This window comes from Argentina silus, assembly GCF_951799395.1.
Source record: "Argentina silus genome assembly, chromosome: 18".
NCBI classification, from domain to species: Eukaryota; Metazoa; Chordata; class Actinopteri; order Argentiniformes; family Argentinidae; genus Argentina; species Argentina silus.
The window spans coordinates 10,362,860-10,388,962 of NC_139672.1; the positions used below are offsets into that span (position 1 = coordinate 10,362,860).

Genomic DNA, 26,103 nt, shown 5'->3' on the forward strand with positions numbered 1-26,103 from the left:
GTGTGTGTGTGTGTGTGTGGACAGAGAGAGAGAGAGAAACATGTGCATATGTCTATGAATTTTAGATAAGTGTGTGCTTGTTAGTGAGAAATGGATACTGTATGCATGCGTATGTGTGTGTGTGTGTACATGTGTGCAGAATACTGTGTGTGTGTGTGTGTGCGTGTTGCACTACAGATTTATGTGTGCTGTGACTGTGTGAGTGCATGAGTCTGTTCCGCCCTGACCACCCCTGTAATGTAACTCCTATAGGGCGACGGGTTTGCGTGCGGCAGGGGACACAGGTCTGACTCGTACTGGCAGCCTATTTCTTAGCGAGAGTCAGGGGAGGAAGTCAGCTAGCTCGCCCCCTATAGCTCCCTCATTGGGGTGAGGTCACTTCCTGTCGCTCCCCATGCCTCCCCCCAGGGCTACCCAATCAGCACGGCCATGCGGGAGCCCCCACCAAGCTCAGCACGGAGCACTCTGGATATAGTTACAGAGCCACTGGGGACTATCAGCCCAGCTCTCTCTCCCTCTCTCACTGTCCCCTTCCCTCCCTCTCCCTCCTCCCTGCCTCTCTCTCTCTCTCTTTTTCCACTCTCCTGAGTGTTCTTCACTGCCACCACCCTGTCCCTGTACACTCATAAGAAAATCCTTTAGATGAGAACGGCTCCTCTCCCTGCTCCCTCTAAGCGTCCCTGACACCAGCAAAGTAAGCCCATCTGCATATCCACAGGGCCCGCGTTCCTGTGGCTCATGGTTTATGTATTTCACAGCTCCTAAAAACACAAACGTCTAATATCTCTCCCATGTGGAAGAGAGAAGGGAGAGAAGAGACTAAAACTATTCTAAAAAGGGTGGTCTTTATTTTCTCTTCCTTGTTTACTGTTTTTTTTTTAGTTTTTTAGTTCATGTAGTGCTGAAGGTTGTTTGGGACACTGGGGTTCTAACTCGCATAGTTTTGTTCACACCATTTATAGAACAGTGATGTGGTTTCGTGTCAGTGTGGGTATCGTAAGTTGGGAGAGAGTGTGTGGAAGTGTGTGAGGGTTTAGTGTGGATCAGGGCAAACTGTACAGTGTCTGCAGGAGGAGAAACTTGAGGAAAGTAATAGGCCACTGGGCCCACTTTTCTAGGAATTCTCATAGTATTGGGTTTTTGTTAAATAATTGACAAAAATGGGGAATGGTGCAGGACAGGGCTTAATTAAAATCTCTCCCTCAGTCAGTTCCACGTCTCACCCCCACCATCCGTGCCCCCTACCCTATTTAAACAATTCTGCTGAGGAGCAGGCCTAGTCGAAGGGGAATTCAGGATCACTTTTAGCACTTGGCGTTGGAACAGAAAAATCTGATACTTAGATTTACACTTCTCTCTGGGGCACAGTGAACATTTCTCTAAAGCTCACTCTTAAAGGGACCTACGCTGCGCGCATCTCAAAAAGCAGCAAACTCGAACAAATCAAGTTCAAGGACAGAAAAAAACAACTAAAAGACTGAGAGACTCGACAAAAGGTGAGAATAAATTAGTCGACTCGTAACAGAATGAGGAAACAGCAGGCCTCAAAGTGAACCGTAAACAAAACAAACCATAAAAAACAACAGACTAAAGAAACACCCGAGAGGTCAAGTCAAGGTCGAGTTGCCCCTGAACACAAGAAACAGAAGAATACCTGGCATTAAATCCAGAGTGAAGACGTTTTCTGAGGGGCCTCAGCCCCCACAGCAGCACAATCTCCTTCTACCTCTTATCTCAATCTGCCATCCGTCAGATTGTACCATCTTCCTACCAGCGCTTTGAAATTGAACTCCTGACAACACGTGTGAGAAGGATATAATTTGGTTTTGTGCAGACATACTAAGTATACGCAGAGTGTTATGGGATCGTGGATGGATGCAGAGTCGACAGCTTCAGGCCTGGGAACAGTAGGTGGTTTCACTTCTCTCTTCTCTCGGCGGGAACTATCCATTAACGGATAATGGGGGGAAAATCAGAGTGATTAAGGCCCAGGGAATTATGGGCGAATACAAATCGACTCCACCTTCATGCCTGTGTGTGTGTGTGTGTTCTCAGGAGATAGAACCACTTCTCACGTGGAACCAGTTCATTTTAGAGATGCATTAGTGCCTTGAGATGGTTGTATGAGGGGGCGGGGATCTGGTAGGTGGGAGCGCACAGGGATGGACTCCCCCTGGACTGAGGCTGATTGGAGGGCTGGAGCCTGGAGGGGAAGGTAAGTAATAACTATTTCCTGTCTCTTCAGTTTGACAAGGACAGCCCGAATGAAATATGAAAAATAATTACTCTACCTTGGAACTACAACCTCATTCTGTTTCAGGTATGAGGATAGTGATGCCGATGTGAAAGAATTGTGTCTATTTACCTCGAGCTACGATACACCCTCACTATTTGCTGAAAGAGAATAAGGACATCTAATGGGATACGTGTGGAGCTGGGATGTGGGCTCAGAAATGTATTCAAATTCAAAGGAGAGAGAACGAGAGAGGGAGATACTGTATAACCCAGGTAGGCTATAGTACCACAGACCTCATGTCAGGGTCATGTTCATGGCACGTCTGATGTGTATCCCAAACCTCCAGAGGGAGCGGGGGGGGTGGTTGAGGTGAGGTTGTCGGGTGTGACATGTCGGCGGTGGCGACGCCTTCTGGAGCGAGCGAAAAGCGCGGAGATTCTGGGGGGATAAGTGTCTGCGAAGGAGTGTCAGCTCTGATGCATGGAGGCACGGCGGAGGTGCTAATCAGAGCAAGGCTAGTCTCCTGCTAGGATCAGCGCCTCTACGCCTACATTAACCGCATCACAGCTCCCCTGGCTGTCGGGTCAGGGAGGTACAACAAACTGACAGGTTTTGGTGGCGAGATAAACACGCCTGATTTTCCATTAAAAGTGTCTAACCCCACATGAACACCTTGTGCGCGCACCGAACACAGTTATTCGTCAGAGTTATTTTCAAGGCATCGTTCTATATAATATTCGATTTTACAGTAGAGGATTATGTCCATGGTACTGGTAGTACAGGGCAGACAATCCTATACTAAAACCAATCGAGAGTCACTGCCATCAAGAGAGCTCTTGTGTGAGCTAATAAGACATCAAGACACGAGGCATGTGGCATGTGGTATTCTTCTCTCTAATTAGCATTCAACAGAGTCCACGCTGCTACAGGGGAGCCTGTACACTCACACAGCAGTGAAACCAGAGATGAGGAGCTGATGTTTACATAGTACTTTGGAGCGGTTTGATCTGCTGACCGCCATTTTGTTCGCTGGTAACAGTTCCACACCAGAAACACCGGTTACAACTCGGTCAAATTGAGCGGTGGGGGTATACAGTAGGTCACAGAGGCTGCAGTTCACCGAAAAGGCAACACAAAATCCACAACAACAAAGGGAGAGAGCCGAAGACTTGTTAACGAATGATGTGTAGGCGCTGCAGCTGGAGGCAGGTATGGAGGTCCATCAGGGACAAACAGTGCATGGCTGCTGAGATGGATTGCAGTGGAGCACCAGACCCCCTGCAGCCACACAAACACCATTTTGCAGTGAAGTGCTCTAATTTACTGCCATATATGTCCATTCTAAACTGCTGGGCCTTTTCTTGTGAGGAGAAAATAAAGGTCAAGTGACTATACCCTGCCTTTTCTCACCACAACAACAAGCCTCTGCTGCTCCAAATCACAGCTGAAAGAGAGAAAAAGACAGAATCAAACGGACAAAAAAAGAAACCAATTGCCCCCCCCTCCCCCCAAAAAAAAAAAGAATAAGAGAGATGGCAGGGGGATGAATCTAACAAGAATCTATTTTTCTGCTCTGAAAAGAGTGAGTGGCCTGAATGTAAAAAGTTAATTACGCACACATGCGCGGCCTTTCTTCGCCGGCCTCATTGTGGCGTTGTGGGGCTGAGGCGTGTGGCTCTATGGGGTCCGCGGTCCACACAAAGGAGCGGGGAGAGAGAGAGAGGACTGGAGAGAGGCCCCTCGGCTGGGCTCGCGGCATGGAACACTGTACAATTAGCCTGCCCCTGCGTTCTGCCGGCTTATAATTATCAGTGCTCGCCTTAATTGACTCCCTTAGCCTGCTGCAGAGGGACCACCCCCCCCCCCCCCCCTCCACCTCCCCCTCCCTACGCCTCCCCTCTACCCCTCTGCTCAGCGCGAGCCACGGAGCGCCACGCCGGGCTCTCCAAAGTCATTTAGAAAAGCGCTCATATTTTCGACACAAAAAAGGGGGGAACATTTGGTGAAAGAGAATTCATCATCAGGTGTCTAGAGGTTTTCCTTAATAGAAAAGGCGAGTCCCACTGAGAGCGCTCCGTGTAGCGGCCAGCCACGCATGCTCGGGACCAGCAAGCCGCCATTCGCAGCGGGCCACGAGACATTAGCATAATTTTATATAACACAGGCGCTCGCGCTGGAAATTTAATACATCTCAGCAAATACGAGACAGGCGTTTTGCATAATGTTTTTTTTTTTTCCTCATCTCTCCGTGAGACATACTCTCTAGCCCTACCTCGATCTTTATTCTCTTCTCTGTCCTCTTTTTCCATGTCTCTCTCCTGTCCTGGCTTTCACTCTCTCTCTTGCTCCCTCTCCCCTTCTCCCTCGCTCTCCCCTTCTCCCTCCCTCCCTCCCTCCCTCTCGCTCTCTCTCTCTCTCTCCCCCCCCTCTCTCACCCCATGGTGCTGCTCTCACTAGGAGAGGGGAAGTTCATTACCTCAGCTAAATCAGAATTAGTCCCTTCATTTTGACGGGGCAAACTTCATTAGAAGGGCCCTTCCTTAATCCAACGGGGAGAACTGATGAATCTACATGGGGCCCATAATTTGCTTCACACAGCATATTCAGCCACTTCCTCCACACTGTTTTTTTTTTTTCTCCTTTCTTCTCCCTCTTCCCTTTTTCCCGTCTATCTCGTTTTATGTACTTATGGTTCCATTTTTATTAGATCAAGAGCAAAAAACCTGAGAGAGGAAAACACCTGCATATAATTAACTAATGGCAGAGGAGAGAGTGTAAAGAGTGAGTTATGCCGTTTGGAATGTCCCGTCTCTCCCGACAGGCCCTAGGGCCTCTGGAAGCAGCTACAGAGTGTGGCCGGGCTGGCTGACGCTCAAATACAGGTCTGGAGAACAGAACTGGCTCCAGACATGAGTCTGAGGGTGCCAGTATTATCCAACAAGAGTTTATAAGGCCATGATTCTGCCCTTATAATGTACACGTGAGAGAGAGAGAAAGAGGGAGAGAAGGAGAGAGAGAGAGAGAGAGAGAGAGAGAGAGAGAGAGAGAGAGAGAGTGAGAGAGAGAGGGGCAGAAAGACAGAGACATAGAGACACAGAGAAACAAAGAACGATCCAACATCCTTATCTCCCTATACTGTCTGTTTTTTTGGGCACACACACAATTTGACTACCAGGCTGAGTGGAGCCATTACGCCATCCACGGCACGGCAGTCCACCACAGACCCACCGAGGAGAGGAGAGACGTGGATCAGGACAGACAGCCCCCTGACTGGCATCCACTGAGCCTGGTGTCAGGCAGATGTGATGCTTGGCAGCTACGCTCCCCCGGAAAAAAACAGAAAGCCCACGGACTCCAGGGTGGCGCTGAGACGAGCTCGCCCACCCCCCCACACTTGCCCACCCCCCTCCCTCACCCCCCCACCCCTCCCCCAACACTCCCAGGCTCCCCCACGCTGTGCCCCTGCAGCCTTCCCTCCCTCATCACCTCCACACAGGGGTCCCCTGACTGGTAATCTCGTCCCTCGAATGTGAAATCTCCGACAGCGATGCCCCGCGCTCTTACCCCCTCCCTCTGTGGCTGATGGGTAAATTGGAATGGCGCACCCTGCTGGCGCCGAGAGCTCCGAACAGACAGCAGCACACACACGCTGGGGCACCCCTCGCCTGCTCTGTCTAATATAGTGGACACGCACACTTTCTCTGGGCTGCTATAACCGTGCAATGACAAAAACACAAAAACTCACACACACACACACACACACAATCACACAATCACTCACACACACACAAAATCAAATACACAAATGCATACACAAAATCAAATGCACACAAACACACAAACCTATACACACACACACACACACACACAAATGTGCTAAGCCATTGAATGAAAGCGCTCCACGCATGACTTCTATTCTCACTCATCTACATAAAGATTGAATATATGATAAATAAACAGATACCAGGAATTGAGTCAATATATGTTGAAATTCAAATGTGCATCATCTGGGACGGCTCAGCTTGTGTGCCTTTGCAACCACCGCACCTGACTTCCGTTGCCATAGTTTCCATTATCTGAACTCATCAAAATCAAATGAAAAGATGGAAAACGACACACAGGAGGAAGACTCACTAATCCAACGAGAGAGAGAGAGAGGAAAAAAATAAAGGGTGCCCGTATTCAGGTTTCATAACCCCGAGCGTAACATTGTGTTGTTCCATAGGAGGAGCTGGATACATTAATAAACATTATTAGAGCAGAACCTGTCTGTTTTTTCAGTCAAGCATCCGAGTAGGATTTCCCTGCGGTCTGGTCTAGCTGTCCGAGGGCCTCCATCCCATCTATCTGTCTATTTTTTCTCCTCCACCCAGCTCAGTCGATTCTTTGAAGCATGCGTGGACGGTTGAGTCCACTCTCAAATCACAGGGACGTCCTGAAATAGTCGACAGGACCCAGAGGGGCTAAAGATCACTGCAGAGGAAGCCACAGAGGCCTTCCTGTCAAAGGCAGTGCTTTCAGGGGGCCAGGGGGTGAGGGGAAGCCGGGGGGGCGGTGGGGGGGTTTGGGGGTTGGAGGGAGAGCCAGAGAACCAGAGAGTCAGAGACATGACATACATTTCATTACACTTAAACCAACTGTGGGTTCAACTCAGAGCCCTTGGACTTCCATCGGAGTCTCAGAGGATGGAGAAAAAACTGGTAAGGTAAGAAGAATGACTTTTACAAAGAACACAATGGCTAGGTGGACAAGGGGAGGGGTGGGCTAATTGCTTGGGGGTTTGATGGAATATGTCCCTCCTCCGAAGTTATTTTTGTTTAAAGCTCAAATTGAGCCTTTGCGCCAATAAATCTCCATTTTGAAGCTGTCAATTGCAGCATAACCATACTAAATAGCAATATAATGCATTTGATGATTTGTTTTGTCTCTACAAATATACTTGCGCAAATTAATGTACTCTCTTTATTTGCTTTCTGCTTTGGAAAACACTTCAGCTGGATTCTCGGCCAATTTCACCCAGTCTAAAGGAGAGATCACATCGGGGGGGGGGGGGGGGCAGAGGATCCTACATGGTAAAGAGGCCCTCAACCTCAGCCCTACTCTCCTCAGCCTCGCTCCTCAGCCCCTTCTTCCTGTGTTCACTGCTCTCTGACGGCACTGTTTAATTCCTCCCTGTAAACACAGCCTTGGATGGGCCTGGAGAGGAGGAGGAGGAGGTGGAGGTGCAGGAGGGGGGAGGGAGGGGAAGAGAAAACGGCACTTATCCCAGACATGCCCAGAGTGGTCTTTGCAGAGAAGAGCTCTCTTCTCTTTCTCCCTCTCTCTCCTCGGCCTTGGAGAGAGACCACTTGTCTATTAAGACTGTCAGTGGATGCTCTCTCGGAAGCAAGAGGCCAGATCTCTGGAGAGGTCCACAGGGTGTGCTCAGGCTGGGGCTTAGGGCATGGGGGGATGGGAGAGGAGGGGGGGGGGGGTGGGAGGCTTATAGGAGACACTGCTGGAGGGATGTACTGTACTGCCCAAGTCTACACAGGGTCAAGATGAAGCTGCAGTCTGGCTACTGTACAGTAACTCTACAAGTAGAGTCTCCTATATTTTTTGGCTTGGTTAGTTACTCAAAACAGACTCTACTGGGAAAAACACTGTATTCTGTCAAATATAATCCGCTATCTACCCTGCAATAGTTAACAAAGAATCTCTTTTTTACTGTACATGAAATTCCTTGGAGTGTTATTAGAAAGGCTATAGTATTACAAAACACTATTGTTATCACACTCTTGGGGGGAACCTTTATTCATTGTGTCGCTAAGATGTCGAGGATTCCGATGATTCTATCAGCTCTGCTTCTCCTTTTGCAGTGACAATCTTTCGCTATTAAGTTGCCAATCTCCTTCAAACTGTCATAAGATGCCGTATATCTTTTCATAAGATCACAAAAATGTTCAAACACAGACTTGTGATATGTCTTCAAAACCACCAGTCATCGCTTGATTCCCCCGTTGAATTGCAGGATTAAGTCGAGGAAAACTTTTCATATTTCTTAACTGGTTGCTATACATGTGACATGAGAGAGAGTGAGATTCTGGCATAATCTTATTGTCCAGGGGAGGGAACCCTCACTCTATCCGTCAGCACCTCTACAAGTGGGACAGAGATGATTAAAACGTGGCATCTCTGTGACTGACAGACCCCACAGTTTTTCACGACATGACAAACTCTCCAAGTCACAGAGAAGAAGCAACTCTTCTAATTTTAACTCTGACGACAACAACCCAACCCCCTCTGTCAAAACCCACAAAATTACCCCCCACCTCCCAAAAAAACAAGCATGCTGTGATTGCTAACCACAATAAAAGTGATAACAACCAAACAGAGAGAGACAACTTTAAAAAAAAAAACACAAAAAAACAACAACAATAGGGAGGAAAGAGACAAAAAGGGCTGAGAAGGCGCCATTTCCCTCTGGTAAAACACAAACAGCGGGAGCCTGTGAGCCTGTGACAACACTTTCAAACATGTCTGTTACTTTCTCTGAAATATCTGATGCCGAGGCTCCGCCGCGATGCTTCCGCAGAAGTCTTAGCGTCCCAGCGTACGCTAGACTTGGCAAGCGCTGGTTTGCCAAAAGAAAAAAACACACTCCTCGCTGACTACGTTTGACATTTGTCATGACAGGAATGGAGTGAAAGGCAGAGGAAAAGAGAAGGGGAGTGAGTTGGGGATGGGGAGTACGGAGGAGTGGTGGGAGGTGATCAATGTGTGAAATAGTATGTGCGAAAATATAATTTGGTATTCTCAACGTTTTTGTGTTTGTTTTTTTGGTTAAAGGAGGATGGGGGGGGGGGGGGGGTTTCCTGTTGTTGTCACGTTGGATAGCGAACGCAGGGTCGTGTACTAAATGATTCACTGAAAACGGAATCTTTTACATCGGCGTCAGCAATTCAGCCAGGCGCCCTTCTGGGGGAATTCTTTTTGTGTGTTTTTATTGAAGTCTGTGCCGAGCGCGCCCAAAAGCTCTGACAGGGGGCCCCCGCGGGCACTTGTCTTCACCTCCAAATCATAAGATGGAGAGACGAAGCTCCCTCTGTGCTCTCAATTATACCCCTCAACACCCCCCTCACACACACACACACACACACACACTCACAACCCAACCCTCCCCAAAAAATAAAACAGAGGCAGAGAAGAAAGAAAAGCCTTCAGTAATACAGTCCCGGTGGAGGGCTCCTCGATCGCTCGGCACTGCCGGAACAGCTGACAGGCTCGATCCGGCGGGCCCCGTCCCCCGCGGCCTGTCAGAGCTCATGCTACAGCGTGACGGTTAGTGCTCCGTCTCCGGGGACGCGCCTTGTACGCCCGCCCCCCTGTGCCCCATCGCATGACAGGCTCCTCCTCTGACCCATGGAAGCTCTCCGGCCTCGCCCCAATTACGGCTGCCAGTAGGGGGAGCAGTGGGTTATGTGGCCCCCTCCTGTCTCCTCACCTCTCCCCCTATCCCCAGCGACTTTGAACCCCTACAGTGAAGCTCCTAGCTGGCTCAGAGGAGGTAGGGGGGAGTGGTGGAGGGGGGCAGAGGAGAGGCGTGGGTGTTGGGAGAGGGTCAGGGTAATTTAATCGGGGGCCACAGCTGCGCAAACAGGGGTATCAAGGAATGTCTGTCGGCTGATGGAATCGACTTTGCATGAATGGCCCCACTTTTCCCCCCGTGAAATGGGCCGTTTTCCATATGTCTTAATGAGTGGGAGTGTGACGACCGGGCTTCTCTTTTCTTTGCAGTAATCAGACTGTAACACTGGAGTTGGAACAGCTCACAAGCTAGTGCCTTTTTCTTGGCCTGTGAAATCAACTCTCCCTGGCTGTCTCTGCTAAAGACCTCATCCAAGTCCCGCTGCCTGACCTGTCAACCCCCCCCCCCCCCCTCCCCCTCCCCCTTCCCCCCTGCCACCCCGTCTCGTCCACTCCAAAAAACCCAAACAAAACAAACCAACAACCGCTCGTGGGGTCAGAGGGCGGCTGCTCTGGGTGCCCGGATCTCTGAACGGGAGGTTTCTGATTGGTGGAAAGGGCCAGTGAGGGAGGGGAAAAAAGGCAGCTTTTCAAAGTGAAATCTCCAGCTGATGGCTTAGAGCTCCACACCCCACAGTTTGCCTTCTCTCGCTGCTGTCAGGAGTTTTAGCCCGAGCCATTTGGAAGGATTAGAAAAAAGTGGGGGAAGAAAAACACAGCGCTACCCGATGATGTTGTAGTGTAGGGGCCTGAGTGATGGCTCCAGCACCCCTCGGAGGGTGATAAACCTTTGACCTTGACAGCCCCGCTGGTGACCCCTGACCTCTGGCGATGTGCCACCCCCACAGTGAGACAGGTGCAGGCAGGAGAGTGGCTGTACCCCGCTGCCCTGCCTGAAATCGTCCTCGTCTGGCCTATCTGTTCTGATACCCCGAATATCAGACCACATCCCATTAAAAATTCTACCAAGATGTACAGTACCTGACGTTAAGAACAAACCCCCAAACAAATAGCTATTAACCACAGTGAACAAGCCATCGGTCCAAAATGAAATTATGATATAAATATGACAGTGATTATATTTCTATTTGCTACGTTAAAAACTTTACAACATAAAATGCTAACCAGGATGAAATAGGTGATGTACGAGAGAGAAAGAGAGAAAAAGAGAAAGAGAGAAAGAGAGAGAGAAAGAGAGAAAGAGAGAAAGAGAGATAGCGTTAAAGAAAGAGAAAAGGCTTCAAATCAACCAGGGGGCAAAGAAAGGGAGCACTAAATGGAGCACAAGAAAGACACAGCCAGTTTGCAAATGGATTAAGTTCCATTTTAAAAAGCTGATACACACCGTCAAATCTAAAAAAAAATACGTCTGTGGGTATTATTAAAGTGGTAGCACGCCGCAGAGCGACGACACAATGACACATCACGCGGCCCCGTTCCTGTTCTGCAGGCGGGCACCGGCTCCAAGGTCGCGCCAGTCCGCGCCAGTCTTTCTACAGATCCATTTCCTCTCCCCAGGCGCTTCCCTCATGTTGTTGGCCCAGTGATTCAGTGCCTTGCATTAAGAGCAATTCACCTGCCTCTGGCGTCCCAGCGGCACGGGTCCCCCGGGGAAACCAGGTGGAGCATAAAAAAGTTCCACATATGGTAAAGTCAAGCTGCTCTGAGGCTGCCGAGTGTCTGCTGTGGGGATAGAGGCTCCTAAAAGGCCCAGCTGGTACTTGGAAAAGGGCTTCTGCATTACTACACCTCAGTGCCTGTTTCGGCTCCCCTCTGGAAAGTGTTGGCCGGCGCACACGGCCAGCCATTTTAGATTTCTCCCTCTACCCCCACCCCATATCCCTCTATCCCATTCCTCCCTCCCTTCGTACCATCTCTCCCTCCCTCCCTCCCTCTCTCCAACTGGTTCTGTATCCAATTGAACATTTGGTCCTCCACTGCTGGTTAATCAAATTCCTCCATCTGGCCCCCTTATCCCTGTGGAACACAAAAGGTGCAGCCTGAGCCCTGGTCCAAGTGCATATTGGGAGGGAGGGAGGAGCGGGGAGGAGGGGGGTTAGGATGGAGACAGGGACTGCCTACCTAGCTTACGCAGCCCAGTCAACTAGATCAGGTAGGGAGAGAGCAAGCAGCGCCAGATCGGATCGTTTTTGGGCAAACAGGAGCAACGCGGGACTGAGCATCAGAGTCCTGCTGTTCATACAGAGCTCAGGGATGGGGGAGGGAGGGGGGAGGGAGGGGGGAGGGAGGGGGGGTGGGGGGAGCTTGCATGCCAGCAGGAGAGTGCTATGAAGGGATACCTCTGCATACACAGTAGAATATAGAATGAAATGTGTAGAATAGTCTATATCAAAAGGTGTCAAGTATTGAGACTGACTCATGCTATTTAGTCTCCATAGCAGAAGGGGGCGCTGCCCACATAAAACACAACCTTAGGTAATGTTACTAAAAGAAAAAAGAAAAGAAAAACACAATGGAGTTGATGCATGTGGGTTTAGAGAGTGACAGTTCACAGAAAACCAACGATTTGCTGGTTGGCTTCGTACACAATCTCCTCCCAGTCAAAAAAGGAGCAGCAGAACGACAAAGCCTGCTCTCTGATCAAAAAGAGCTACCTTAAGATATCACACAAAGCTTCAAATCTTTTAAACCCCCCGGGGGCTTGTAAAGCCTTCAGAAAAATATCTCCTTAACTACATATTTATCAGACTGCAACTGTAAAAAAGAAAAAGCAGCCCTGCCGAGCACCGTCAAACAGGGTTAAAAACGCGATTCCCCTCTTCAAAAATACATCACTCAGAGGTGTGTGACATGTTCCTCTTTTCATTTCAACCCCTTACTCTCACACGCCACTCTAGAAACGGAAGAACAGAACAGACACTGACACTGACACAGATAGTGGAACAGAAACTCTCGAGAGCTAGCCTAGCTCTATACACATCCATAATATCTATTGTACAATTTCTATTCATGTCCAACCATCCCTTCCCCTGCCAGGTGGCAAAACATGTGTCAATAATTAAACTGCTTTTACATAACAGGATACAGGAACACAATGCAATTTGCTCCCCATATTTCATTGGGCCTTTACGGAAGCACATGAGAGCGAGTAATTAATCAAACCACTGGAATATGTGAACGGCAATTTCCACTTAATGGCACTTACAGGGATTGGGTCCCTTAAGCGCCGCGTTCCGTCTACCAAACGAGCGGGATTCATTTTCATCCCTCGAAGTATCAGACAATAAAAAGCCCGGCCTGGACATTAAACAACACCCCATTTTACATGAGTCTGATTACAACACCGCACGTGTCGCCACGCGCTCCCGTCTCGTACCGCCGCGTTTGACCTCGCGCTCTCTCACGCGTTTAGTGTGATTCTCCCAATCATTCAAATCGCATAGAAATCTATTACGTTGCTCTTTTATAACAAAGTGCTTGTCTGAGGAGCGGAATGGCTAAATAGTCGGTCATCAATACAGCGCCACTGCCCGTGGTACAGTACATAGGTCAAGTAACGACTATCAGGAAATGTGGATGTCGAACTCCAACTGCAATCCCCGTAGGCCGTACTGTAGCATCCTCTAATTGCTGTTTTTGCTGCTCCAGCACCGGCCTCTCACCCCAAACAAAGTTAAGCATGAGAGCATGACCACCTGATGTCTACAATATCAACCCAAACATCTGGGTGCTGGGTGCAACAAACATCCGGGTGTACTGTAGGTCTTTAGGCCTGTGAGAAGTAGACTAGGGCATCCCTGTCTGATCCCTTTTCTCTACATACCATGTGTTGTACTGTACTGTGTATGAACACAATGCTTGGACCGGTGGAATGGATGCTCCCTTTAATGATCTTGGGTTGACCTCAAACCTGAGTGTTTGTTCTGTATTCACTTAACCACACGAGGCTCACCGCCTCCCTCGCTGGGACAGGAAGAGGATCATTCACTGCTTTTAGTGGCTTTTTGTAAGGAGATGGTCCTAGTCTAAATGGCACCCATGTCCCTAAAAGTGTTTCCTTCTCTCTCTCTCCCTCTCTTCTCCCTCACTTCTCTCTCTCTCTCCTTCTGTCTCTCCAAAGACTTCTCTAAGTGCAGCATCTTGTTTCAGTAATTCAGCCAGGGCCGAGACAGTAGAGTAATCGATTTCTCTCCCTCTTTCTCTCTTTCTCTCTCTCTCTCTCTCTCTCTGTTCCGCTAAGACTTGCAGTAAGGTTTCTTAGGGGAGTTCTGGACTATTGGACAGGACAATGTTATGGGAAAGAGTGTCATTGTGTTTAAGGTCATTGTTACGCCAAGGTTTAATTCTGATTTTTTTTTTTTTTTATTGGTCCATAGATCAAAGTATGTAAACAAACAAGGCTCCTACTGCTGCTGATACAGCAGTTCTCCAAAAAACCTACTGTAGTTGATACAAATATACCAAAAATAAAAACTGCGTCATTTTGAGATGATAAACGGGAATATGATGCACTATAGCAATACATAGTCTTTGGCATGCCGTCTAAAAACAACAACTAAGTACCAAGCTTTTAGTAAGGTGCAGACAGTACCGTAGGTAAACCACAAAACTATAAAAAGACAGGATCACTAAATAATTCAAATGAAATGCCTTTATCATTACTTTTTCTGCATGAACTTCATGCTTCCTACCATGAATCGTGAGAGAAGATAGAGAGAGAGGGGGAGAGAGATAGAGGGGGTGGGGGGGGTAGAGAAGGAGAGAAGGGGGGGGTATGAGCGGAGAAAAATAGATAATCATATATAAACACACATAAACCAGCACACTCTCCAGAGGAATCTTCAAATGACACATACGGAAGACATTTGAGGCAAATCTTATTCACCAGCTAATATGAAGCCAGTCTTACAGTGGAAAACAAATAACAACCATGGAAGAAAAACAGGGCAGCCGCCCCTTTAAGAACTAATCAGGACCGGGCAGTGCCGATGACGGCTTCATTCCAACTCCCCCACCCCCATCTATGTGTGTGGGTTCAGCCCTGGGTCTCTGGGGACCCCGGTCGCATCTCCTCTGCATTTGGCCCCCTTATGGATTCTAATCTTTCACTCTGGGCTCCCCACCGCCGCCGAGCCAGGCCCCTTTAATTCTTAATGGCGGTCAGTAACTCTCAAGTTGAGCTTCCTCTCATTTACATTTATTCCAAATATTCTGGAACGAACCAATTAAAAACCGAGAAGATAAGTAACTACGGGTCACAGTATCCCTATATCCAAATATAAACCACTATAGTGTGTCATTAAGACAGGAAAAACACAAAATACAAACAAGACAAATATATCTTGTTGTTTATCGTCTTTTTAAGGCGTTATACCCAAAGGGCTATATAAGAGAGAGTGTCAAAGGTCAAAATCATTACCATTCACTTCTCCCTCTTGAGTCAGACAGTGCCAAAGACATGCATTGGCAAATTCCACGGCAGAATCGTATATCGCATTATCATAAACCCCACAAGGGCTAACCTTTGTTCAATTTCATTTGATTCTATGAGAGCGAGAGTGAGAGAGAGAGAGAGAGAGAAAAAAGCAGTCACGCTGACAGCGTCGTCCAATCTCTGCGTTTCATGAGTTGAGTTGTTGTTTGTCTTGTGACTGCTCTCGCTAAAGATGTGCTATTCCAAAAATAAAGTGCCAGGGGACGAGGGGGATCATTGAATCATACTGGCTAGAATATCACATCATCTGGAAAGCGTCGAGCTTCAATATCAAACCTCAGAAATAATCATTCATGTGCAGAGTAGATTGTTATTTAGTTGACAGTAGATACTGTAATTCCTCCCTTTAAAGGGATCATTCAAACTATGTCTTTGATCGAAAAAAACATAACCTGTATTGTAATTGTTGTACAAATAAGAAATGTACAGTACTGACACAGTAGGCCTACATTTGAGCATACTCACCATTGTGGTTCTATTGATAACCATATAGCTGTATACATCCTTCATCCTCCATTCTGGCTCCAAGCGTCACCTGTTACAATCTGCTAGCATTTGCAGCATCAGTACAGTACAGTACATGCTAATGCTACGAGGCAAATGCTAAGTCTTACAATACAATGCCATGTCATAATGAGAGACAATGAGAAAAATCTATCCGCTAAATTCATTTTTAATTTGGGTTGGCAGACGCTGCTTAATAATAAAGACCTCTCTGGTTAGCAAGCCGTGTGCTTTTCAACCCCACAGTCTTGCGTGTGCTGTCTTTAGCATGGCTTGTAATAACAAAACCACGATATGGGGATAAAAGGAAAGGAGAAGAATAAGGAAAGAATACAAAAAGCAAGGGAACACAGACACCCAGAGAAAGAGATGAAACGAGAGAGACAAGGAGAGAGAGGGAGAGAGAGAGAGAGAGAGAGAGAGAAAAAACTAGACAGGGCAAAACAGAGCGATAGAGCGACAGAGAGAAAAGGAGAGCACAAGACAGAGAGAGGGAGAAAGAAAGAGAGAAAGAAATAAAGAAAGAGAGATCTGTGAATTTCCTCCTCTTCCCCAGAGACCTCCCTTGATGCCAAGCATTCATCATCCAGCCTCTAATATCAGTTATTCTGTGGCTCCTCTGCTTACAGCAGAATTAATTTATGCTTTAATTACTCTCATCGGCGGAATGCTGATGAAGGAGAGGGACGAGGCATACTGGGACTCGGGCCTCATTCCGCCGCTTTAATTTGAATGAATTCCACCCGGAGACGCTGGCAAACAACTGGCAGCCGAGCCCGGGGAGCCACTCTGGGACTGCGCGGAAGAGCAGCAGCCGTGGCCCTCACCAACCTAGCTAGAGAGAGTGTGTGTGTGTGTGTGTGTGTGTGTGTGTGTGTGTGTGTGTGTGTGTAGGTGGGGGGAGTGAATGTGTGTAGGTGGGGGGGAATGTGAGTATGTGTGTGTGTGTGTGTGTGTGTGTGTGTGTGTGCGTGTGTGTGTGCGCGTGTGCTAAAGGGCTATAGAGTGAACCGGAACATCCAGAGAGGAGAACTAAAGAGAAGATACAGTAGGAAAAGATCCTTGAATTCACCACCACTCAGAGACAGACAGCCATCGACTGTAGCCTGATAACACCAGCGCGTTAATTTGAAAAATTCATTAATAATTAATTTGATTCTTATAGATATGGCACATCAGATCAACAACCCAGAGTCTGTGAATCATACAATAAGTATGGAACCAATATGAAAAACTGCATAAACTAGATGCAAACTGTGCATGCATGCATAATGAAACAACTGCAAAAAAGGGGATAATATCACAGCAACCAGCAGAAGAGAGGCAAGAGGGGTCTGTAATTGACTTTTCTCCAAGCCAGCATGGTAGTTACAGAATGTAGCATATTGGATAAGGATTGTGATTGATTGTGTGGGTCTGCCATACCGATTCGTTTGATTAAATGTAACCACGGGATTCTCTTCCAAGTCCTAATGAAGCAGCAATTTGAAACTGGGAGAGGAGGAGAGCGAGCCAGACAGCCTACAGCCCCACACTGTCTCTGTGTCTCTGTCTGTGACGACAAACTCTGAGGTAGCTACAGTACGCAACAAAAAAAAACGTGAAACTATAGTTCTTCTGTCTCCAACTGTGATAAATCTTGTCCCAGTCACGATCGTGGTGAGCATGTTTCGCTTACCCTTCATTTGAAGTTATTTTGTGGAAATTGTTAAAAGGGGAGAAACTCGTATATGGTAATGTCACATTGTCTGTTTTTATGATTCTGTGATTAAGACTATTGAGGAAATTAAACAAATCATTTGCACAATCTGGCTGAATCTCATTTTCCCCAAACCCAGCATTAGACCGATCCACTGTTGGAGCAGTGTGTGATAATGGTAACATGGAAATTCACTGTATAATTATGTGGAATGAATCTCTACAGGGAAAACATACATTTCCCCTCACATCGAGAAAACAGAACTATAATTAATATGTATGCCAATATTGTATAAGAGGGAGATGTTTAAAATTAGGTTGGATTTAATAATCACTTGGAATCATTGTCATTTTTTCATCTGTATATTTAGTCACCCCAATACCCTTATCGTAGTTTTTTGATGCTAACACAAAACCATAACCCCACATCAACAAGCCTACCCTGAAAATATGGGTACAGTATGTATGACTAGTGACCAGACTGGCCCAAAAAAGAGGGCCCGGTTGTAGGCGTGACCTCTAGTGACCCCAAGGCCTCTGGACAGGTGGGCGGTGCCCCTATGCAGAGTCCATTTTGGCAGCGACCCTCTCCCCCCTCCGCCGACGGGGAGCTCTGGCCGTGATGAGCAGCTGGGTCGCAAACACTAAGCACATTAATATCTTCTTAATGATAATAATCATTATGGCATAAGCACCTTTCCCAAAGTGGGCAGGCTTGCGGGGATGTGCCAGGGTAGCATCGTCGTTAAGGTAAAAAACAGAGATAAAATGACTCCTTTAATGGGCAGTATCTCACAGCCACCGGGATAATGAGAGCAAGCGCTAATGCGCTAATGTGATAATGAGATACACATAACACATTAGAGAGACCATAGACTCCGAAAAAAAAGTACAATCTATCACAATACTTGACGCCACGATCAACACTGAACATAAAAGACGCAGCACACAATCACAGACTAGTTTGTCTACCAACTAAAATGACACATCTTCCACTCCCTTGCCTAGTTCCTTGATGTCGATTGCCATGCCTGCGCTGGACTTTGCGGCACCACTCCGCCATTCCGTCTCCGAGAGTGTCCCCGATCCATGAAAGTGCCACTTCCTCACAGTATTTCCCATGTACCCACCGCCTCATTTAATATAACTGTCAGTGTTCACCTATCATAGGCCATTATCTGTCTCATCCACGTTCATTATTGAAGCTAATGATCTGTTGTCCTCTCTGCTCCCCATTGAAGGAGGACTACATTAAAAGTCTCTTACTAACTTAATTAGTAATTATAAACGTTAAAGATTAATCAGAGAGAGAGTGGCTTAAGGTTGACGTCTCCAGGCGCTGGTGGGACAAATGGAAAGACAAAGGGGCTGCGTCGCCCCAATGTTCACGCTGAACTCTGACGCTTGGAATGGAACCAGAGACACGGAAAGAGAACAATTGGGAACATTCTACCGCTAATGCTTGTGTCTAAGCATGTGAGTGTATTTCTACGTGATGGACCATTTTCTCAGTAAAAAAAGGAAAAAAGGCAACAATGTCAAATTCCTTCTAAATCGTGCAGTGTACTGTATCAAAAGTACAATAAAATATAATGACAAACATCCATTATAACACTATGTAAGCTAGAAAACTTACTCATGCAGTGTACGTGCTTTAATGGTTGATAAGCAACCTCACTTACCTATCCTGCATGTTACAATTTAACACACGTACTGTAGAGATTATGTTGTAGCAGAATGCAATGTGTCATATTTTAACCCATGATGCATGCAGTACACACATTATCTCGATATAACAAGATTGAAAAGGATCTCCTTAATTAAACCCTGGGTGTACAACGGTGACATACTAAATCTGTGCCACTCCGACACTTCCATTTCGCCAGCACCAGAGTAACCATATTAGCACTGATATCGACATTAATGCTTAATAACTAATAAAGCTTTCATCCTGGGAGTTCCTGTGTGATTTCCATTAATGAGGAGGGGAATCGCCCAGGACCATCTCTCTCTCTGTTTTCCGGAGCGTGTTGACGCTCGTGCCGGGGGGTCGGCACTCACAGAACGGAAAAACAAGGAGGAACTTTGGTAGCTGAGTTGTGGAAGGGTGCTGTGGAGACAAGACTGCAGATCTGTTTCTCCTCATCCACAGGGTTAAGAGATCATGTCAGAATAGTCAACTGCCAGTACGAATGCACTTTGATCTGAGGAATACTTTGATATTTCAGAACAGTAGAAGGAAAACTATTTGGCAGTATGCAGTGCTCTGGGTGTCATTCATACAGCATTTTCTTTAGAACAAGGACGTAAAAAAATAAAAACCTTTAAGAAATCAAGAAGAAAAACAGTAGGCATACCACATGTCAAACTATGCTAGGCCAAAGTGAAAATCAAACAGGCAAATTATTTCAAATTGGGGCAAAATCTACGGGAGAAATCTGTTTTGAGGGAGCGTTTTTCCTCAACTGTAAATGGCGGGTGTCCATTTTCATGGCTCTGCCCCTTCTCCTTTTTAGAGGAGAAATGGCGGTGCTTTGACTGGGAGCAGGGAGTGCTATCACACGGGACACAGGAGGGGGGTGAGGGTGGGGGCGTGGGGGTCTGGCCGGTGGCCCGCAGCACCTGAAACCTATTAGAGAGCTTTGGAACATTCCACAGGGTTCCTCCACAGCGGCCAGAGGGCATCGTAAAGGTCCTCGCTGAGAGGGTTGCGGATCAGACGCCCCCTTTTCCACAGACCAGGCATATGGGGGAAGGCAAGGTGAAACACCAAAACCGCCGCCTGATAGAGGGATACAGACTTAACGATGTGACAACAAAGTTGTTGCATCTGGTGTTGTACAAGGTATGCAAAAAGGCACAGGGACATACCACAATACGCAAAAGGGGGCATCACAGAAATGTGAAGGATTCTTCACAGGGTGACTAGAAAGCTACATCCTCCATTGACCTCAAAATGAAAGGCGGTGTTTAAAAAGATGTCAGAAATTACTATAATATAGTCATATATACTGTAACAGATCAAGTTGGTATATCAAATGGTTCGCCATCTGGTCACATAACAGCGAGAGCCCAATAGTGCACTCACACTAAAAAGCAAACACACATAAACACGCAAGACCCCAATGCCAAATTTCACAGATTTAGTTTGTTCCATCTCCACCACTGCCTCTGTGTTTTAGCAGTATCAAGGTCCATCTCTTTGGCCGAGTCTCTTGCCCATGCCTCAGTGTTATGCTCGGTGGGTTTAGCTCTATGGGTGTCTGTGGCCTCTCCTCTGGCCGCCCGTGTCCATTTGCTCTGCGGGTATGGCAGGCCCGAGCTGACAGATGGCCGGCCCCTCTCCCTCCACTCCGCTCCGGAGTAACACAGTAACTGGTTTTTCCTCCGCCGTTGACCTTGCCACAGCCAGCCAGCGATCCAGGCTGGCACTCCGCCTGTCGAACAGGAGGGTAATGAAGTCCAGCGCCGCTCACATGATTATTAAGGCTTTGACGCTGGGGGGCCTTTGAGCGCTCACCCCCCCCCCCCCCACACACACACACATACCCCACCCCCCCACCCCCTCCCCTCTCTTCCCCGGTCTGCCATTCACACACACTGAGATTTGATGAGAACAGTCAATTGTTACACAGCACTTTAGAAAAACCTAAATTGTGCGCCATAAAGAGTGGGTACAACTTTGTGGATTCCTTGGGTACATTTCGCTGGCTGTTTGTTGTTGGTTGTTAGCCACCAAAATGGACTATTCTACGGCTATGCCACTGGCACCCTTAATATTGATGCTTTTTAAAGCAAGATGTTTCTCATGTATTGTAACTAGATGGACTACTGTGTGCGACAGCTCAGTTGACACCAACAAGATCCTCTAAAAGCCACAGCACTCAACAGCACTACACATCACAACGCTAGCACTGTAATTCTCCCTGGCCATGAGACATCTCCAGGCACGCTTGGAGTCTGGGTCTGGGTCCCACCAGGGCTGGACTGGGATTTGAGAGGTGTGGGTTGCAGCTCTGACCTTTACTAAGGCAGAGCTGTCTGTTTGCACTGTTCCCTGAAGCCCCCCTCCCCGCCTGACTGCTTAGCAACCCCCTTGGACCAGTGTGGCCCAGAAGTGCGCATGCTCGGATGGCCTCCGTGACATCTCAGAGCCTTTGGGGACAGGGAGTAACGGAGAGGTTAATTTTGATCATTCAGTATTTATGGGGCACTTCAGAACAAGGGTTGGCATTAACACTCTAAAGGAGACATCCCTCTTGTATATAAATAAAACATGGCAAGAAGCACAGGAAGAACCTACCTCAATCCAGGTCACCTGAGTTACCAAGTGGTCTTACGTAGTTTAAAGCTGAAGTTACAACAGCCAAGTCCCGCATTTAGCATTTGATACAATTCTGTGGTACAGATCTGGTAAAAAACTGTCAAAAATATCCAACAGCAGATATGGATCAAAGGGTAAAAAGGTAACCACCAACCAGGTAAGACTACGCAAAGATACACAGCGAGAAGGGGAGACCACAATCTCTCTCAAAAAAGGATTTGTCAAAAATCACCATGGTGACATCAGCCTACCAATCAAAACGCAGTCCAGACATTGTTCCCTCAAAGCTTGAACAAACAACCGGTATGAACTGGGAGCATCACACATTTCCTCACATGTTAGCCTAGCCTGTGAGGTGTGGGGAAATGTCAAGAAAATCAATAGATAAGGACCACATCAGACTCAGCTTGTCTGGCCTAGCAACAGCGCATCCCCCTGGTGATGTCAATTACCTCTGCTTTACAACAAAAAACTCCAAGAAGAGCCCACTCTCCGCAATGCCGTAAAAGTTGTAATGCAGTCTCTGAGGTAAAGAAGAAATCCGAAGTTTTTTTTTTGTTTTTTTTCCAAGGAAGAAACCAGTCAGGTAACACTCTGCAACTGAATGTGAGAATCTAAAGATAGTCTTTTTTCGCAACCTTCTCTGTTTTCTATTCTCCTCATGGACGCCACATTAGTCAGGGAGAGGTATAATGTAACGAGCAGGAAGGTGCGCGTAATTGCATATTAGCAGCAGCACACTCGGCTGCGCGGGAGGTGACTACGCTAACGAACAGAGAGGCGTTATTAATCACCAATTAATAAAAGCAGTCAGAAATCACACTCGGTATACAGTACGCATGACTTCCTTTGTTTCCAGTGGCTGGTCGGAGGAGCTATGTTCTCTTATTTATTTGATAAGATTGATCCTGTTCCTGTGCTCTGTTGACTATGGGGTTTTGGAGTCTGATCCAGCCCCTTAGGAGTCAAAAGGAGTGTTCCCCATGTTTGTTAACAGATTACATGTGTATGTGCTGTATGAATGAGTTCACGGCACTGGGAAAGGATGCGTTATTGCTATATTGTATCGCAATAGCAATCTAATCAAAGAGGATTATAGGGCAGGTATTGAAACGGGGTAAAATAACAACACACCGCCACACCATGAGAAGAAAAGCCCTTAATGGAGTAGTAACTGTGTTGCCACCAGTGTAGAAGAGACAGTGACGAAGACCGTATAATCAGCACACCATTGCCCAAGCTGCTCCAGGGACCCAAAACAAGAGGATATGTGTCAGGGATAATTTGCAGCCCTTAGAAGGGCACAAAACAAGCCTTTTAGCTCCAAATGCAGTCATACTCCCCTGTTTTACTCCACCACTAAAAGCCAACACAGTTCGGGTTGCCAGGTCGGTGGTTAGTATGAAAAAGGGAGAGGCAGGGAGAGATAACAGAGAGGAGGAGAAACTGGAGGAGGGCTAGAGGCCTCACGCTCGCCCTTCTCTCCAGCTCTGTAACGGCCCACAGTGCCTGCTTCACACAGAGCGGCCAGCTGTACAGCAAATGTGTCTTTCCCTCTCCGCCCCCGAACCCCCCCACCCCTCCTGTGCCCCCCCTCCGCCTGGGCCGACCAGGCCACCGGCTCCTCTCTGTGAGAGGGAAGGCTCCTCCCTGACTTGGCTTGAGGCTCAGTGCTGTCACCAGCCCAAAATTCGGTAGAGGTGACCCCAAAACCACTTTCTGGAATGTGCTGGGTTTGTTTGTTTATGATTGTCCTTCTGAGCGTTGCCACCTTGGCTACAGCCGTTTGGAATGGACCGGAGTATGATAGGATCAGAGTAAACACAGATACAGTGAAACAATTAAAACTCTTTTCACCTTTAAAACCCTTTAAGACACAGTCTGCGCTTGAAAAACGTGTCACGGTTCCTCAAATCCACACAGGGATATTCGAAACAGTGGGATAAATGGGTCAAACGTCCCCCCCGTGATCTTCCAAATGTCAGAGTTCACAGTGGGGTCAAAGTGAAGCACTGAGAAGAGGTGATGCCCTGCTGATAAAACCAAACAGGCTTATCTGACAATAAAAGACCTTCAAACAAAAAACTTTTCCAAATAGAGGAATGTCAGTTTCGATATTGTGTCTCTTGCAACCTTGAGACAAAAACAGATGAGGAATGTCACAAATTGTTGTGTCTGTGTGTAGGAGTGGGAGGGAAGTCTTAATCAACATCTCAAACAAAGAAAGATACAAATGAGGGATTTGATAGTGGCCACAACAGCTGAAAGCTGTATAAATCTGTTTGTCTCTGGAGAAAAATCGGACACCCTCAATTCTGTAAGTGCGCCATGCCAAAAAAACTCTAAACTAAAGAGTGGCCAGCTGTCTTCTAGCCTGCTATTAAATTGCTCCTTGGATGGTGGCGATATCATTTTTTTCTCCATAGGAGTATCACACCATGTCCCCAAACAGAGCGACCAGCTGTACAGCAAATGTGTACTGATCCATCTGGGCCCTAGCAGGCTGCGGCCTCCATCTTAAGACACGTGGGGCTGTCCGTGGGCTTGGCCAGGGCTGGTCTGCAGAGCACACTCCTGCACCCATGGCCACCTCCCCCTCCCCTTCATTTACGCCACGATTACCATTCTAAATGTCGAGCAGTTATGCACCAGAGCTGTGCTTTCTGTCCGAGCTAGGAGGTCCATCGTCATCGGAGCTTAATATCCATGCATCAAAATGTGCTGGCAGACTTACAAATGAGGAGGCCACAAGCTCTTTCGGTAGGATGATAGGAGAGGAGGGAGGCAGGGAGAGGCAGAGTGCACTTGGCTTACGGAGACTATTGTGTTACAAAGACAGCTGAAATGGACTTGTCTCGGTGAGACAGGCTCAGGTTTTGTTGTTCCATACACTTAGCACTACCGTTATGTCACGCCACATCACTATATATAGAGTTATCAGTGTGAACCGACACCATGGAGCGGGGATGAAAACAACACCCCTATGAATCCAGCGCCTGCTCCATTACCTACGCTAATAACGCTGACAGCTGAGCGGAGATGACCCCAGCCCCCGTTTCCCCTCTCCTGTGCAGATGGCCATTAAAAGGAAAAAGTGTCCCTTTTTTCAGGACGAGAAGGTATTTAGAGCTTTTTCCAAATGAGGACTTTTTTTTTTCCCTGCTTTTTTGGCCCAAATTGGCTTCACAGTAATTACAGCCTGGTCCAAATTTAACCCCATTGTCGAAGAGGGACTATAGGAGAAATGCCTCAGCATATAAAACCACCCAAAATGAACTCTGATCAACACTGGTGTAATAAGAAGGCTGGGCCAATACGTGTCTCTTATATCTAGATTACTTTTGGTTTTGAGGCCTCCGATTTTTTTGCATTCAAATCTTTCATCTCAGTAATGAAATGACTTCATTTCAATCATTCATTGCATTCAATCATTATTTTTTTATCTGTCATACATTTCAGGGGCAAACACTGTAAAACACATGCTGTTCACAGACCTCCTTGTACACAATGGATGCATCTTACAATCATCTTGTAAATAAAAAACAATATGAGTGAGATATTGGAAAAGTAAGACATCAAGCAATAGCCCAATCATCTATCCTCTTGTTTTCCTAAGCTGCCTGGATTCAACTATTATGGAGGAATAGGATGCCTGTGTGGCTGACAGACATAAACTAACCAGTAGGGGGGTTTGTTTTTTTACCCTCCTAGTGTGCACTGTGCCTGCCTTCGAAAGAGAAAGGACTTATGCTGGCATGGTACTGTATTAGGCACCCCCAGTAGAGTGGTGAGAGAGCAGATCGCAAAGATGAATACAAAACACACACCTACACACTCTCAGTCTCTCTCTCTCCTTCTCTCTCTCTCACATACACACCACACCATCAAAATCACAAATCACATGCCTGTGATTGTTTATGCACAAACAGTGTGGTCCTGATAGAATTGCCCACCAGTCCTGATAGAATTGCCCACCGTGTTTAAATTCACCTGCGCCCAGGAGCGCGTCCCAAACAGAGAGGCGGTTTGGTTCCAGATCAATGAGTCTCTCTCCCACTGAAGACAACAGATAATGCAGTGTAATGAAAGAGCCGCCAAATGAGCTGAATAAATGAATGAATAAAGGAAGAGACTGGAATTCAGACGCCTACTTACTGCAGGCAAGAGAGGCTGTTTTTGAATTGTGTATTCTCTAGAAATGATTCTACCTGCATACAAATGAAAACGAAAAGTAAAGACGTTTGAAAATGTGTTCTTTGTGTCGGAGGCAAACCGTGAGAATGGAGATGCATCTTCATCATTGGATTTCAATGTTATACACTGAAATCCCTTTTGTCTAATTATCAAATTGTGCTATATTTGTGGTCATACATTTGAAAT

The 26,103-nt window shown here is 47.1% G+C and overlaps 1 protein-coding gene across 2 annotated transcripts in view; it reads right to left on the bottom strand.

The window, feature by feature from the left end:
* Nucleotides 1–26,103, bottom strand: part of znf521 (zinc finger protein 521) — a 53,045-nt gene that overhangs the window by 23,138 nt on the left and 3,804 nt on the right. The gene's annotated exons all lie outside the window — the stretch shown is intronic.